General features: G+C 41.6%; 1 pseudogene; it reads left to right on the top strand.

The window, feature by feature from the left end:
- Positions 1-8,702: 8,702 nt before the first annotated feature.
- On the top strand, positions 8,703-13,282 carry LOC119328189 (annotated as a pseudogene).
- Positions 13,283-14,309: the final 1,027 nt, after the last annotated feature.

The following is a 14,309-nucleotide window of genomic DNA, read 5'->3' as shown; positions in this document are numbered from 1 at the left end:
CTTGGATTCTTTATTATAGTATTTTATATCATTTTTTGGGACTAACCTACTAACTCAGTGCCGAGTGCCAGTTGTTGTTTTTTACTTGTTTTTAACTTTTTAGAAAATAAATACCAAACGAAGTCTAAACATGATGAAACTTCATTGTTTGTTTTGTAGACCATAAGGGATAGTAGAATGTTCTGGGGGATGCCAGAAGACCTACGGGAGAGCGACGAGCTCACCCGGCGCACCCTAGGGGGGGGGAGCTCGTGCGACCCATGCAGCTCCGTTTGACCTAATTCCAAGCCTATAAATTACCAAATACTACACCAACAGTGAGACAGCCGAAAACTTTTTTCCACCACCGCAACCTTCTCTTCTTACGCGATAACATTTGGAGGTCTTTCCCGGTAGTCTGTCGGAGGTGGAACCGGTCACAGAGGGCTTCTACATCATCCTTGTTGCCTTCCGATGATGCGTAAGTGGTGCACCACACACCTACGTGCCATAGCTAGTAATTAGATGGCTTCTTCTCCCTCTTTGACATTCAATACAATGTTCTCCTCGATCTTCTTGGAGTTCTATCAATGTGATCTTCTTTTGCGGTGTGTTTATTGGGATCCGATGAAGTGCAGGTTTAACATCAGATTATTCATTGAAAGTAATTGAGTCTTTTCTAAAGTTAATTATCCATGATTATTATAGCTTCGTAGTTCTCTATGATCTATCTGTTTGGTTTGGCCAGCTAACTTGATTTATTTTCAGTGGGAGAGGTGCTTTGTGATGGGTTCAATCTTAAGATGTCCTCACCCAGTGACAGAAAGGGTAGGGAGGCACGTATTTATATTGTTTCCATTAAGGATAAAACGATGGTCTTTATTCTTATTGCTTGAGTTTACTTTGTCTACATCATGTCATCATACTTCATTCATTATGCTATTTGTTATGAACTTAATACATGTAGAAGCAACCATAGAAGTGCTCTCGAAGTGGATTTATAGTAGTAGTGCAGAATCGTTTCGGTCTACTTGTCACGGATGTGATGCCTTTATACATGATCATTGTCATGAATTACTTCATACTATGCGTTTTTCTATCAACTGGCCAACAGTAATTGGTCTAACCACCATATGCTATTGTTTCGAGAGAGAAGTCTCTAGTGAAAACTATGGCCCCTGGGTCGCCTTTAATCATATTAGTAAAACCAAAAATACCTTGCTGCAATTATATTCCTTTTATTATACTTTTCCTTTTATCTATCTACCCCTATCAGAATTAATCTTTGCAAGTAACGAGATCAAGGGGATAGACAACCCTCTCTTGCGCGCATTTGGTGCAAGTATTTGCTTTTCTGTGTGCAGGTGTTGTTCTCTAGGATTTGTGTGGTTCTCCTACAGGTTCGATATAAACCTTGGTTCTCACCACGAAAAATACTTATCAGATACTATATTGATTCGCCCTTACTCTGGGGGGAAATCCCAACACAGCTCACAAGTAGGACTCCACTAGGAACAAGGGCCACCGGCACGACCCTTCTGCTTGCCAAATCTTGGTGTCAATGCCACTTGTGAAATAGGCCTCCGTTATTATTATTTTCCACATTTTTTGTACCCTTCCTTATTTCTCTCTGAGTTTGGGTGAATTTGCCAAAATTTTCGGCATTTTGCACCTAAAATTCTTATCCTTTTACCTGTACGCTTAAACCATCTGTGGCCATGTGGTCATGCCCTTTTAAGCCATAGTCACAGTAGTCATTACAGTGGTTGTGGGTCAAATTTTCCGCAGTCTCAATGTTCTTTAATTCTCCTTCGAATTATCTGTGCTTACGGACTTTGAATTTTATTGCACTTGAGGAGAGAAATGTTCAATCTTCTACAGAAAACCAGGTTTGGAATGACGCCGAGGGGATGTGTTGCTTTCCACAAAGGTTGGAAAACAGGCCTTCATAGAACAATCCAGATTTTCTTGGACTCTTCCTTATTTCTCTTCTGAGGTCGTGAACATTCCTAACTTCTCTGCATTTTGCGGCAACCTTTTTTTGTGATTTCTCCAAATTTCTCGAGCTTTTGTCTCCTCTGCAAATTTTCGCTAACTCCCAGCGTACAACCATTGGTCACAACAAATTAGCAAATCACTATTACAAACAATTACACCCTGGTGCGCTGGAATTGACCCCTATGGTTGGTCATCGGTCCTCCACGCCGGTGTGTGTCGTTGTTTTGGTCCTTTGCTACAGTAACAGATTGGACGTCTTTGTATCGTACATATGCTGTCACTCCAGAAGGCATCGACAGCTCACTCTGGCTAGTCGGGAGAGAAGATTTTTCGTACCAGTGTGTCAATCCAATTAAAACCCCCGTGCAATGCTCCAAAAAGTGGGCCCAAGAATGCATGGACACCATGTCTCCGTCTAAATTTCTGATGCTCTCTTTCGAAAAAAGTGGTAGCCGTTAATTTTTTCCATGCCATGCTGCACTCAGGCAGGAGTAGAAAAGTCTAATCCGAGCAACATTACAATCTCGACAGAGGGTGATAAGCTTGGCCGTGCTTGACAAGGCACGCAAGAAGCAGTGTGCTCGCATCTCAAACATCAAAGAGGGTGATGCTAACACCAAATTCTTTCATAGACGGGTCAATGCGCGAAGGAGGAAAAATCATATCCACAGAATCATGAATGATCATGGATGGGTGACCGAGCACGAAGCAAAGGAGAAGATATTCCATGAGCACTTCACGCATGCAATGAGAAGAGGGGATAGGAGTACCAAGGACTTCAACTGGGAGGAGCTTAACTTGGAGAAGCATGAGTTTCAAGGGCTTGACTACCCCTTTACCGAGAAGGAGGTAATTGAGGCGATCAACGACATGCCTAGTGACAAGGCTCCCGGGCCGGATGGTTTCACGGGTGCTTTCTTCAAGAAGTGTTGGGACACCATTAGGCATGATTTCATGAGGGCGATCGACCGTTTCGACTCCCTCCACTCAACAAATCTGCATTGGCTCAATTCCGCAAACATTGTGCTCCTACCGAAGAAGGAAGGGGCGGAGAGGGTCGTCGACTATAGACCCATTAGCCTCATCCACGCTTTTGCCAAGATAATTGCAAAAGTGCTCTCCATCAGGCTTGCCCCGCACATGTCCACTCTCATCTCCAACGCCCAGAGTGCTTTCATCAAAACGCGGAGTATCCATGATAACTTCATGTATGTCCGTAACCTTGCTCAGCGTCTTCATAAGTGCAAGACTCCTTCCCTTCTGTTCAAGCTTGATATCCGCAAGGCTTTCGACTCGGTCAGATGGGAGTATTTGCTTGATCTCCTTGAGAGGAGGGGGCTCCCAAGTAAATTTAGAGATTGGATTGCGGCTTTGTGGTGTTCCTCCTCCTCGAGGGTTCTGCTGAATGGGGTGGCCGGCACCCCCATCAAGCACGGCTGTGGGCTACGCCAAGGGGACCCCATTTCCCCTCTCCTCTTTGTCATCGCTATTGACCCTCTGCAACGAATCCTTGATGTGGCCACTAGGAAGGGGATGCTACATAAGATCAGAGGGAGGGGTGCTGTGGTACAGACATCTCTCTACGCGGACGATGCGGCGGTGTTCATGGCCCCGATCAAACGGGATATTGACAACCTCGCAGCTATCCTGAGAGGCTTTGGGGAGGTCACGGGCCTTTGCACCAACTTCCGTAAGAGTTCAGTGTTTCCCATTCGGTGCAATCACATTGACCTAGATCACATCACACAACGGTTGCCGGCTGTGAGGGCGTCTTTCCCTCTACGATACTTGGGGCTCCCTCTCTCTGTCTGGAAGCTGAAGTTGGTTGATCTACAATTCTTGGTGGATAAAGTGGCAAGCAAGATGACAACATACGAGGGCCAGAACATCACCACCATTGGGCGTGCGGCTCTTGTCAAGTCGGTTCTCGCGTCCCAAGTGGTCTACTTCATTACACCTCTTGTCATTCCGCCAAGCATTCTACGCACCATCGACAAGCTAGAGAGAGCGTTCCTTTGGGCCGGCTTGGACAAGACGACCGGGGCCAAGTGCAAGGTGAATTGGGAAACGGTAACTCGGCCACACGATTACGGTGGGCTTGGGGTGCTCAACACGGAGAAGTTCGCGCGTGCCTTGCGTTTGCGTTGGCCATGGTTTGAATGGAAGGAGCCTTCTAAGCTCTGGGTGGGGCATGGGAACCCATGCGACGCCGAAGACCTCAACTTCTTCTATGCTTCTACCACCATCACTGTGGGAAATGGTGCGCGAACGCCTTTCTGGGATTCTCCTTGGCTTCTTGGTCGCAAACCCAAGGACATTGCTCCAATCATCTTCGAGGCCTCGTCACGAAAGAATTGGAAGGTGCGGGAGGCCCTCAGGAACAACGCTTGGATCCTTAGGATCAAACCTCCATCCGCAGTTGTGTCCGCCGAGCATATTAGACAGTTGTTCTCCCTCTGGATGCTCCTGGATGAGGTCCAGCTTGATGAGCTTACCAATGATGACATCTCGTGGAAGCACTCGGCCTCTGGCCAGTACACGGCGGCCTCTGCTTACAAGGCACAATTTTTGGGCCTGGTTCTTTCCCCCATGGACCATATGGTTTGGAAGGCCTGGGCGCCACCGAAAGTGAAGTTTTTTGCTTGGCTTGCGCTTCAGGACAGAATTTGGACTGCCGACCGGTTGGCCAAGCGAGGGTGGCCAAATTGCGGTCCTTGTCCATTGTGCAAGGGCGTGCAGAAATGTGGGCCACATCTCCTCTTCAAGTGCCGCTACTCTCTGAGGCTCTGGAGGTTGGTCATTCACAGATTCGGCATTGACGACATGGACACGACCTCATGGCACTTGATGGACTCAGTTGAGAGTTGGTGGGTGAGTACATGCGACGTCGGCACTACAGACAGGAAGGCCAAGGCGTCGATTACCATGCTTGTGTCATGGGTAATCTGGAACGAGAGAAACGCAAGAGTATTTCGGCACAAGAGCGCTCCTCCGCCAATTCTGCTCAACTCCATTGTGGCTGAGGCAAGCCTTTGGGTCACCGCCGGGGCAAAGAAGTTAGGGTCTTTTATTTTGCGAGAGTAATTGCCATGTCGCGTAAAGGGTGTGTTTTGTAAAGAAAAAACTCTTTCTCTACTTAATTAATACATGAGGCAAAGCTTTTGCCTCCGTTTCAAAAAAAACAATCTCAACAGAGAAACACAGGGAATTGACAGAAGATAGGAAGGTGTCTCACAAGGTTTGATGTCTCCTCAGGAGCTCTGCGGTGGGACTAGCCTCCATCTTTGTGCTTTGCTATCACATATAATACAAAACGTGTGTCCCTTTCACCATGATTGTCAGTCACGTATGAATCAAATGAATGTAATATCAGTGTAGTAATAAGAATATAATTTCCAGTTCAACTTCCAGGTCTTGCGGAACCTCATGGCACGGCAAAAATATATTTATTTTGCACGTGAAAGGAAGGACATTTAGTGGGTATTTGCTTAGGATCTGGCTTGCCTGCTCCCTCCCCATGCTCTCATCCGTGCTCCCACTTCATCCTACGGCTGTACTTTTCCCTTTTTTCATTCTAATCTAATCATCTCCCCCCTGATTTTAAGGGGTGAGGTCGGGCCTTATTTTGTTTCAATCAAATCAAGCCACATACGCGGGAGCACGGATGGGAGCACGCGCGGGGAGCAGGCAAGTCTCGTCCATTTGCCTAAGGCTGGTGGGCCATGGCCCCGTCATATTTGTACTTCCTTAAAAGGCTCTCGCCGTGATTAAGAGATAAAGCAATGACCAAACAAAACAAAGCGCACAACTCGACACCACACACACCCAACATGGGTGGCAGCACAACCAAGGTGAAGGGTGGTTTGTAGGCCTAAAAACCAAGGTGGCTCTGGCATTCATGACCTGTAAGTCAAGAATAATGCCTTACTTAGTAAATGGTTGTTCAGACTTCTTACTAGGATGGTGTTTGGCAACCCCTACTACGCAGCAAGTATCTATACCAAAAGTTGTGTCTCGGGCCTACTGGAAACCTAGGGATTCACACTTTTGCGCAGGTCTAATGGCAGCAAAGAAACATATTTTCCGCTTTGGATCTTTCGCGATTAAAGACGGGTCTAAGATTCGTTTCTGGGGGGACATCAGGCTAGACAATTAATGCTAGTCTTCGTGAACAATATTCAGCTTTGCACCGCATTTTTCGCGATAAGAATGAAACTCTTGCCCAGGTGTTCTGGTCCTTTCCACTAGATATTTCTTTAAGGCGGGATTTGATTGGCCCCCGTCTTGTATCATGGCAACATCTTTTGTCCCAATTGGATACGATTAATCTGACACAAGGACGAGATGTGTTCTGCTGGAACCTCACTGCATCTAGGTCCTTCATAGTCGACTCGATGTATCGTGCGGTCACGCATTCAGAGGTCCCAATGGATAATAACAAGAAAATCTGAAGATCGAAGATTCCACTAAAAGTTAAGATCTTCGTGTGGTATCTTGGAAAGGAAGTGGTGCTAACCAAAGATAACCTTGCCCATCGCAACTGGCATGGAAGCAACAAGTGTGGCTTTTGTACACATGAAGAGACAATCAGACACCTCTTTTTCCCGTGCAAGTTTGCAAGTTCTACGTGGTCAATCATTCAAATAGCGTCTAATCTTTATCCGCCCACAGCATAACCTCCGTATCGGCCCATCATATCCTTTAACATAGGCATAGTGACGGTCTTATTTGACTCTACTAGGGCCGATATGCCATCTTTTTATTTTCTTTCAGACTATTTGTGTTTGGCTGAATGCATCCTAGCTATGCATAAGTCGGGTGTTGCTCATCATGATCTGTATTTTCTTGGTGCTACGTTTTGAGTTAATAAAGACGCCCTTTTATCAAAAAACACACACCCAAGGCTCACGGGAGGGTCACGGGGGAAGGGCAGCGCTCAATCTTTGAAGAACATTGATTCCCATAGAAGTAAGCTCCGCCACTGATTGGGCTCTACTAGTAAAATCGATTGTCTGTTCGTGCTCTGAAGCTGAAAACTAACACTACATGGGATTAATTAGTAGTGTATTGAGAAGAGCACGGTGGGCTCACTAACATCCACTTCTTTGACGGCGGCCACTCCATCCGGACACCATTTTGGCTGATAGATATCACAATAGCAAAGTTCAGAAGAGCGTAAGCAAAAGATATACATTATCCAATTCCCTCATGTTCATGTACATACATCTATTATCTATACCTTAGCAATCGGTGCCTCCCAGCTGCGCTGGTGTTCTAAAAAACAAAAAAGCTGCGCTGGTTTGTTTTTCTCGAAAAAATAGGTTACGCTGGTTTGTCTATGTCAAAAAAACCTGCATTGGCTCACGCTGACGAGAGACCAGAGGAACAGTCAAAAAGGAATACTGAGTGTGTGTTGCTGCTAAATTGCTTTTCTTTTGCGAGGGTGCTAAATTGCACACAAATAAATAGCAGTGTTGTCGGCCTAGCTCAATAACCACATCTACAGATATACGAGTTAGTACTCACAGAAAAAGATATTGGAGTTAGTAAATGCTTATTTATTTGTGCTGTTTTTTTCTACTTTAAATAATTTGGGACAATCAACAAAATTCAGAAAATTTAAGAAGTTAGAATTTTGAAATAAAATGTTTGTGGATTCAAAAAATATTCACGATTTTGTAAAAGAAAATGTTTTCTTATTCAGAAAGTGTTCAAAATTTTAAAACAAATGTTCCGAAAATCATCAAATATTCATGATATTTTAAAAGTTCATGTACTAAAAAATGTTAATGAAATTGAACAAATGTTTTCCAATTCAAAAACAATTCATGAACGGAAAAATATCCCAAAAATTCAAAAAATGTTCGTGACCTACAAAATACTTTATTGATTCATAAAATTTTCGCTGATTCAAAAAATGATCATACATTTCAAAAAATGTGCGTTAAATAAAAAAATGTTTGTGAATTTAAAAAATTGATCCACCAATTTCCAAAAAATGCTCGTCGATTATAGAAATGTTCGCCCTTTCTAGAAAAAAAAGTGTCTGCAAAAATGTAAATGAATTCAAAAAATATTCTTGATTTTAGAGAATGTTCGAAAATCTGTAAAACTGTTCACAAATTTGAAAAATGTGCACGATTTCAATTGTGTGCATGAGTTTAAATTTTTTTCATGATTTCACAAAATTGAGAGTGATAGTGTATCTCGGTGATGCAGCAAAATGTGGTGATGGCCATTGGAGATTATGATTTTTTTTCTCCTGTTGCAACGCACGGGCCCTTTTGCTAGTACGTACATACACACGTAGCACGCTGAAATGATATACTGCAGTAGTAATGAAACTAAACACAAACTGCCAACGTTACTACAAATGTCGACTTATTTCCATCATCACAAACCAACCGTTTCACCCACAGACCAACTAGTATGGCAGTTAAACGCAGCATAGTGGATGAACAGTAAACATACAGAATGGTCTTTGACTGAATAATTCTTAAGTCATTCGATTACCTGTTTTCCTTGAGTCAAAATTACTCTCTTCTAAGACCTGCGTGTATCTAAATTCCGTAAGAAGCTATGGCCATAAAGCACCCACGTTCCCTGAAGAGAAAGGAATATCATCCACGCAAATGGTTGTCGTGCCTATAAATAGCAGGCACCCAGCCATGACTAATGGCAGTCAAGGTTGCATTCGAGCGTCGATTTGCGTTATCCTGGAAGCCATGGACGCCGCTGGGGTGATCGGGTGTTTCAGGGACAGGAGCATCCTAATCACCGGCTCCACGGGCTTCCTCGGGAAAAGTACGTACACTTGAGTACCTGCCTCTATAGGTTTCTCCTTGATTTCTCTCTTTTGTGCAATAACGCACGCATACTTTCTTGTATGGTCTAACGCAGTGCTGGTGGAGAAGATCCTAAGGGTCCAGCCAGATGTGAGGAAGCTCTACCTCATTGTGCGCGCGGCCGACACCGCATCCGCCGAGAATCGTGTGCTCACCGAGGTATGTTCGCCTCTGAGTTCAAAGTAGCATTTTCGCATTACAAAAAATACTATTCATCTGCACTCTCGTAGTTAAATCTTGTTGCGATACATCTTTAATTAAAATGGAACAGAGATGTTGGATGTTGGAATATTTAAAAGAAGAAAATGGAGTCTGTTGATATATATGGATGTTGCGGCATATTCTGTAATTTATTTGTGGAATTTAGCTATTTTTTCAAATTTAACCTTTACTATACATCATATTCTGTACAGGTTGTAGGAACAAAACTCGAAGCAAGCATGGAGCTGATTTCAACTCTTTTATTACAAATAAAATTACCGCTCTACCTGGAGACATCATTAAGGAAACCTGTGCACTTAGGAACTCTATGGTTGAACAGATCTATGAAGAGATCCATGTCATTGTGAGTGTAGCTGCAACTACCAGCTTGTACGAGAGGTGCGTATAATATAAAAAGGATTGCCTATGCATTAGTTGACTGAGAAGGATTTATTTCTCAATCGTCGGACGGCACCATCTGATTCAGAGTACCTATTAGTCAGGAGAAAAAATAGTATACTTATTTTCCTAAAATATGTTCATAATTGAGTTGGCATAAAACTAACGATTAAAGTTTCATTCTATTAATTATGTAATGTTAGAAACCTCATCAGATTTTTAAATAAAAAAAGGGCCATCTAATTATACATGGAGTAAAAAGATAATACATATGGCCTATGAGTAGTGTATGTATATTGTTCTAATGTGTTCTCTAGGTGTGCGTCACCTTTTCTAGTGTCCGCTATATAAGAAAATTATTGATAAATAAGATGAATTTTGTTTATTAGGAAATAATCCACATGAAAATTATATTTCCACCATTTGTTGTATAGTTATACAGGGCTTAGACTTTCCCTCAATATCTCCTTGTATATTCCATGCGCAGATATGACGTCGCTCTAGCATCAAATACCTTAGGAGTTGCCCACGTGTGCGATTTAGCAAAGAAGTGTGCTAATCTCAAAATGTTGCTTCATGTTTCCACTGGTAAGCATGTCCTATGCTCCTGCTGCTCAGCTCATATTTCTTAAATTAATAAAAGATATATGTGGTTGGATCATAGATTCTGTGTGTGTGTGTGCGCGCGCGCGCGCGTGTGTGTGTGTGTGTGTGTGTTTAACATTATATACCCACAAAAAATTATGTTCTTGTGTTGAGTAGCTTTCGTAGCCGGGGAGCAAGAAGGCCTGTTAGTGGAGAAACCGCTCGATGCAGGCAAAGCACTAAGGAAAGATTATAGCTTGGACATTCAATCTGAGTTAAAATTAGTTGAGAGTGTCAAGTCAAAACTCAGGGTGCAATTCTCTGACGATAAGATAGAGAAAAGAAAAATGAAGGAACTCGGATTGAAAAGGTTTGGAACATAATATACATACCTTCTTAACTAATTTCCACACATAGATGTGACCAAGAAGTAATACATAACATAGGTAACATCTGCTATTGATAATTGTTTTCAAGGGCAAGTCACTTTGGTTGGCCTAACGTGTATTCACTCACAAAGGCCTTGGGGGAGATGTTGCTTGGAACCTTAGGACGAGACCTTCCAGTTGTCATAGTCCGGCCAAGCATCATATCTAGCACTTTCAAGGAACCAATGCCTGGATGGACGGAGGGAAGTAGGTAACCATATTAAAATTAAGTTTTATTTTGTGATTGTAACTGGTTTTGCGTATCTGCAATAGTAGTTATATTCCATGCATGTTAATAGATTGTATCAATTTGGTTGCAGGACAATGGATATGTTGTACGTAGCCTACAATGACCAAAAACTTCAATGTTTCATCTTCAATCGTAATGTCATAATCGATGTGGTGAGTATTGCAAAAAAACATAATTCAATAAAAAGCATAAACATGTCAAAAGCAACGTTTTTCTGACATTTCCCTCAAATAGAGTGCCTACATATCATTCTTAATATATCTGGGTCCTTTTTGTGAACGTGCTATATGCCTTGAGTTGTACTCCCTCCATTCCAAAATATAAAGTGCATTGATTTCCATGCAAGTCAACCATTTAAATGATTTCCAAGATTATAGAATAAAATAACAACATATGCAATACCTAAGGCCTCATTCGGTTTGAAAGAATTTCATAGGAAAACATAGGAACAAGGATTCTAGAGGAAAATTTCCTATAGATGCATTCGGTTTGTAGGAAATGCGTACATGAATTTCATAGGAGTACTACTCATTTCCTGTGCTTTTGGAGGAAACTACACATCCACTCAAAACTCATTTTATGTGTAGGAACGAGGCAAGTGTCATCCTATCAAATTCATATACTAATCCCAATTCCTATGTTTTAGTTTGCTCCAAACCGAATGAGGCCTAATAGATAAAATATGAAAATAATTTTCGTGATGGATCTAATGATATAAATTTTGTACTGTGGATATTGATATATTTTTCTAAAATCTCGGTCAAACATGCACTTATTTGACTTTTGAAAAAACAAATACACCTTATATAAAGGAAAGGAGGTAGTATATAAATTTCACTCATATCATAATCAACTAGTATATTCTTTTACACACACTTATGGCAGTTATTGTTTTAGCTTTAATTAGAAAATTGCTATATGTTACAGATACCGGGAGACATGGTGATTAATGCACTGATGGTTGCTATGGCCCTTCATTGGGAGAAGCATGGAACCCAAGCAATTTACCATGTAACATCGGGACATCGGAACCCACTGCGTGGCTCCACTTTTCTGGAATCATTCTATGAGTACTTCCACTCTAATCCTCGTGTAACCAAGGATGGGAGGATTGTCAAGCATGGAAGGGTGACATTATTCAAAAAATACACATTTTTCTCTTTATACATGATCTTGCGGTATAAGCTAGCACTAGAGGTATGTACAAATTTCTTTTGAAATCATGTATACTCTTATCTATATGATTATAAAGATGCTCATAATACTAGCTAAAAATATGAAAGGTCAATCTCCAGCAAAGTTTTTTTTGTTGGTGTTACAATAGTGAACTTGGAATCTATCAATTTATTGAAGAGGGGGACAATTTTTTGATACAAAAAAAATTTGAAGTTGTACATTCATGTCATTTAAATGTGGTATTACAAGGAATAGTCGTACCAATATGTTACAACTGTGAATTGTGTAATGACTTGTGTAATTTTGTGATATACAGGCGTTCCATGTGATGAGTGTATTTGGACATTCATTGTCCCAACATTACAACAAGCTCAACCGTGGCTACAAATTCTTGATACTTATCGCAAAGTTGTACGCTCCATATGCATTCTTTAAAGGGTGGTGAGCATCTTCTACTTAATTATAGTATATCACAATAGAATTAACTCTATTTCATTCTTATAGTCTAAAATAGTAACAATTTCTTCGGGCCCTCATTTCGCAGAGGTAGCTTTAATATCTTTGAATGTTTCTTGAACTTACATGCGAAGAATTTTGTGGTAACAAATTTTTTTAGTTCTACATAGTTATTTGAATGTTTCTTGATTGGAAAGCCTAAAGGTACATTTCACAAAACATAGCATTAATTGCTCCATGTCTATGTTATGTTTTGAATAGTACAGCACTGCAACTGGTCATAGCTAGCGGTAGTTGGTACTTCCTATTAAGACATAATAGGGTAGTGCTGCAAAAATCATTCTATTGTTTGCAATACAAAGTTTCTTCTCAAAGTTTGTAACATTTATGATCAAGGACCAGCTAGTACTTTCCATGAATGGAAAAGGTATAGCAATGTTCCTAAATCTAGTGTTGTCTAAACATGTGTGCATTGGGGCCTCATATTACTGAGAATATTGAAAATATTGTATTTGTGATAGCTATTGAGATACGCATAAAGATAATATTACCATCATAGATTAAAGCCACTTATCAACTATAAGATACACAAAGAAAACCATCATGCATGTGCAAGCAACATCAATGATAAATAGCAAATTTCTTCTTATATGGGTTTTTCTTTGCTGGGGGATATATACGAACGTTGCTAAACTAATTTGTTATTGTTCTTGGAAAAATTATTAGATGCTCATTTACACTACGATACTAACCTAACTTTACTCTCCATCCTATGAAGCTTTGACGACACGAACATGAAAAAATTGTGGGCAATAACCGCTACAGGAGAGCTGGACGATGGCTCCACGTTCGATTGTGATCCTGCATGCATCGACTGTGGCTCATACCTCATCAACACACACATTCCGGCTGCTCTGATGTATGCTTCCAACAATAATCAGATGAAGAAAGCTGGCAGTGCATAGGGGAGTAGATATATTAATAAACTCTATTCTAATAGTAATCATATATGTCATGTATGTATCTGCTGTAATGTTTATATATCTGATGTACCACCACATGCTCATGCTTGCCATGTACGTACCTGAAACGTAAATAAATGAAATATAGGTGCCTATATGTGTCATGGCCACCAACAATATTTCGTGCGATGTCACACATGTGGTGTGTTCCGACCTATAGCATAATAATACGTGTGTCATAACTCATAAGTTACAATATCTATACCTACTAATAATGCAAGGTGAAATTATTGGTTTCGTCTGACATAGGTGGTTTGTTCCTATCCAAGGATATACTAATTTTCCGCTTCGTTCATGGCTATAATTCTTGGACCTTTTCAGTTGCACTCGCTCATATAATGAGCACAAAAATTTGCCGCCACCTGTGTTGTGGCCCATGAAGCCCAGCAGGCATTGCAGCCTTACTGAGGAAAAAATAGTTGGCCGGTCAGGAATCGAACTGCCTACCTCCACGTAGGATGCCAAGGCTGCTGCCAGCCATCCTAGGTCACACCTTGGGGGTCGGGCTCTCCAGCTAGGATCCCAGCATGCACTATTGTGCAGGGCCAACGGGTGGCCGACACCTGTCCTGGTAAAAGCCCACCACTTAAACAACCCAGCGTATCTCTCTAATTGCAGTTAGCTTCCATAAAATCAGCAAAACGACATGTTTCTCTCTCGTGTAACAACAGATTGCCACCAAAATCTCTTCGTGGCTTCATCCATCCTTTCTCATACCAATCTATTCCATTGTTAATTGTTGCCCCTGGATCAAAGGAGAATATATAGATCAAGATTGATAGGAAATTGTCCTCTCCGTGGATCAACATCTACGGTGTTCTTCAGCATGGACGGAGCTCCTGCCATTTCATCGTTCGCTCCTACCACTTCATCGCCCGTAGGTATGTTCTTGCGCCTGGGATGTACAGATTGTCAACACTCTTGATCATACGAAGGTGATAATATTGAAAGAAAGAAACAAAGAAAGAGT

Source organism: Triticum dicoccoides, chromosome 7A, assembly GCF_002162155.2.
Source record: "Triticum dicoccoides isolate Atlit2015 ecotype Zavitan chromosome 7A, WEW_v2.0, whole genome shotgun sequence".
NCBI classification, from domain to species: Eukaryota; Viridiplantae; Streptophyta; class Magnoliopsida; order Poales; family Poaceae; genus Triticum; species Triticum dicoccoides.
This window is presented reverse-complemented; position numbering and strand designations above follow the sequence as displayed.